This window comes from Triticum aestivum, chromosome 5A (genome assembly GCF_018294505.1).
Source record: "Triticum aestivum cultivar Chinese Spring chromosome 5A, IWGSC CS RefSeq v2.1, whole genome shotgun sequence".
In the NCBI taxonomy this organism is placed as follows: Eukaryota; Viridiplantae; Streptophyta; class Magnoliopsida; order Poales; family Poaceae; genus Triticum; species Triticum aestivum.
The window spans coordinates 690,012,028-690,015,796 of NC_057806.1; the positions used below are offsets into that span (position 1 = coordinate 690,012,028).

A 3,769-nucleotide genomic window follows, 5' to 3' on the forward strand; every position below is an offset into this window, starting at 1 on the left:
GTGTGAATGTAGGCAACAAAGTTAAGAAGAATACCCGCGGTGTCGGACTTTTTCCGGAGAGGAAAGGTCCACATAAAATGAGAAAAATTATCAACAATAACAAGATAGTATCGGAAACCAGAATTACTCAAAATTGCAGAAGTCCAAAGATCACAATGTATCAACTTAAATGGTTCGACGCTTATTGAGGTAGACCTAGCGAAGGGCAAGTGCACGTGTTTGCCAAGCTGACAAGCATGACAAATATGTGAGGCTGCCTTATTACATGAAATAAAGGAGTTCTTGTGAAGTTGGGACATGGCATCGCGTCCCGGATGTCCTAAGGGACGGTGCCAAAGCTCGGCGGAGGTGGTGGCGAGGAGTCCATGAGCGTGGTGGTGGATGACCAATGATGGGAAGACGTAGAGGTCGCCGAGACTATTGCAGCGAAGAATTCAAAATTTAAAATTTTACCAACCCAGAGCAAGTGTTCACAATCTACTACATCAGCAGATGAATGGCATAATTGAAAGAGAATAAGAAGCCAGGCTCTCAAACCTTGACGGGTATAGAGACATGAGAAACGAATAACAAACCGCAACAACAGATTGAAGTAGTACCCATCTTGCAAACTGAGGCCAAACTAAAGACATGGTAAAAGCTAGTGATGCATTCACCAGTAGCCGTCCTTCCTTCAGCTCTTGTCTTCTACAACGGCAATACATAAAGGGGAGCATATCACAAATATGCGCATATCACAAATATGCTCTTCCCTAAAAAAAATCACAACTATGCTCACAGGAGCATCATTTCTTTTGACAAGCTCCTCGAGGATCAAAGGTAGGGCGACAAAAAAATTCAATTATCAGGGGACTGGAGCACGTGTATTTTTAAATTACAAAACAAATTTCTCCTTCACTTTACTCGATAAACTACACGGCCTTCAAAATGCTCAGTATTATTGGTTCAGCTATCATAAGCTGAAACAATAGTAGCTTAAATTCCAGATGCCCCCGCACTTTTTTTTTGAAGGAGATGCCCCCGCACTTGATGTACCATTACCGGGGAAATCATTCGGCGGAAAGAAAAACATGTACTCCCTCCGTAAAGAAATATACGCTTCTATATTTAAAGACATTATAACCGAGCACTTTTCCTGCCCTCTCAGGCTATCAAGGTTTTTGGCCATCGGATCTGGCGGATGAACATTTTCTGGCCGGCCAATCTGACTCCTGGATGGATGTCTCTAGGGCAGCTACTCCCTTAACAAATTCTGCCATATATGGTTAATTGGGCCAATATGGGCTTTCTGATTGCACTTGTTGCTCCGTATTGCTCTGTAGGCAGTCGGTACGTCTCCTTCCCCTTCTCTCCCCATCGCAAAAAATCCCTCGAGAAGCAGTAAACCTAGGCGATGGTGGCGCGCCAAGCAGGCGGACGATGACATCTCAACGGAGGCCCTCTTGCTGGGTGCCTGGGTTCCTGCCCATGGATCTTCGTCGTCGCGCTGATGGTAAATTACGCCCCTTTCTCCTCGCGACCTCTCCTCTTCATCATGACCTGGATGGATCCTAGGTGCCCCGCCGCCCCCGTTTTTGATCTCCTCATCGCCGTCGTGGTATCCCCTCTCGCGCCTCCCGTTATACTGTCCGCCTCTCGTTCGACCCCTCGGCTTCATCTCTTATCTCGTGGGACGAAACCCTACCATGCTCTAGCAGCGGAGCAACTTCCCTTGCAATGGGCGTCTGCGCAGTTACAACCGTCATATCCGGCGGGCCCAATCTTAAAAAGTACAGCACCCGCAGCACGGAGCTTCACAGGCCATCATTGGCCAGGTTGAGACTGATTATAGCGGATTGAGCCCACACCGAGGTGTTGACATTTTGACAATCGCAGGCGGCTGGTCGCTGACGAAGGAAATGGAACCCAATGAAGGGATCCCGAAAGTCCATGGTACACACATGTCAGCAACATTTCTTTGGAAAAATCACATAAAAAGGTTATCTTTTTTGTTCTTGATGTTTAATTAATTCAGAGGATACAGTATGTAGTTCTGGACTTTGCTTGAACTCTGCTCTTTTGCTACTTAGGTGGATCCTAGATGCTCTTATTTTGCTCATGGCCTAAACTTAGCTTTTCATAAATGGGTACAGTTAACAACTTAACATGGCTAAATGATTTGCAGGGTCCCAAGATGTAGTCCACCGAGACAGTAGAATTGTTCTTATCTGATAGGTAAACTACATAATCATTACATCAGTAGTTGTTTTAGACCTATCTCAACCATTGCCATTGAAATGTCTAAACAATGGCATAGCATTGTTATTACCAGTTTTTTAAAGAGATTCACATGCAGTATTATTTGGGATAACGCCAAGGATGTAATACTACTTACTAGCCAGAGTATAGTTTAATTACTGTTACTAGCTAATTTGGCCAATCATACAATTATAGTCAGTTCTGCCAGACAATCCTCAAACATTTATATAGGAGAGCACATATACTCCTATCTGAAAGTTTTGTTACCAATGAACCTAAGACTCCTTGAGCTGAATTGCTTTCTTCTGAAGTAATGGAGACATATACAGTTGTAGATTTGGTCACTTTTTTCTTTGCTGATTGATTATTTATATTTGACATGCTTATTCCGCATGGGGTTAGTCAGACCATCTCTAAGATTGCAGGGGAGCTAATACAACGACCTTATGCAGAATATAGGACACAATCAAGCTCTTTAGCTAATCTTGCTTGGCTGTATGGATTAATTTCATGTGGTAAATTAACTATTCTGAAAATGAAAGCTGCAGACCTTGTCATCAGCAAAAAAAGGTGTTTTGTGAATGGAAGCAGTGGGTTGAAGTTTATCTGGAGCAGGGCATTGTGGCACACCGTGCACTGTCCTATTCATCATTTCAGAGGGTGCCATCTTGATGTCTGCATTCACCCACACCGCCTACTTTATCTTAGATCTCCAATGAATTGGTATACTCCATATATTACTGATGTCCACAGTTTGGCGAATTTTGAAAAATGTTAAGCTGCACTCCTGTAATCTAGCGTTTTCCTATATTATATCGGTAATATATGTGAACATGTTTAATAGTTGGGCAAAAAGTTTCAGTTGATTGTAACTGCTTCATCGTAGAAATAAACATGCATATATATGCTACTTCAATCCTAAGTGGGATTTTATTAATGCTTTTGTAGCTTGGAATTGTCTACTTATGTCTCGTGATGCTATGATCCAGTTCTGCATTTCGCCAATGCGTGCATGCAGTAGTACAAATACAACCTCCTCAAATGTCAGCTTTTGATTGTTCCCCTATGGCGTACCCTATGGGTCACTTTATTGTTACAAGCTATCTCTACATCGAATATTAGTCTCTCACCCGGATGCCAACAAATCATGTTATCCTCTTTATATATCTATATCTATATATATATATATATATAGGGTCACGCTATTCGTCACCCTAGGTGAGAAATAGTTATTCTTCACCTCTCTCTATTTTACCATCAATGCACCGTAATTTTACGTTCCGTAAGTTTTGTCTTATTTCCGACGTAAAAAGGGACCGTAAGAAAATATGTAATCGCCGTAAAAAATATTTTATGTTATGTAAAATTACAAACGTAAAAACATAGTCTAAAATACACATAAACTGTAAATTTTCTTGTCTTATGACCTATATTTTTATTTTTCTTATGTCAAATTTTACGTAGTGAATCAATACAAATGTAACTATTTGAATTCGAAACGTAATTTAATTATGAAATGATCGTAAGATTA

General features: G+C 41.3%; 1 long non-coding RNA gene across 1 annotated transcript; it reads left to right on the forward strand.

The window, feature by feature from the left end:
- The first annotated feature begins 1,320 nt into the window (after positions 1-1,320).
- Positions 1,321-3,154, forward strand: LOC123108438 (uncharacterized). Its single transcript, XR_006451906.1, has 4 exons — positions 1,321-1,492; positions 1,876-1,978; positions 2,165-2,214; positions 2,787-3,154. It is a non-coding gene; the product is annotated as an uncharacterized lncRNA (long non-coding RNA).
- The last annotated feature ends 615 nt before the right edge of the window (positions 3,155-3,769 follow it).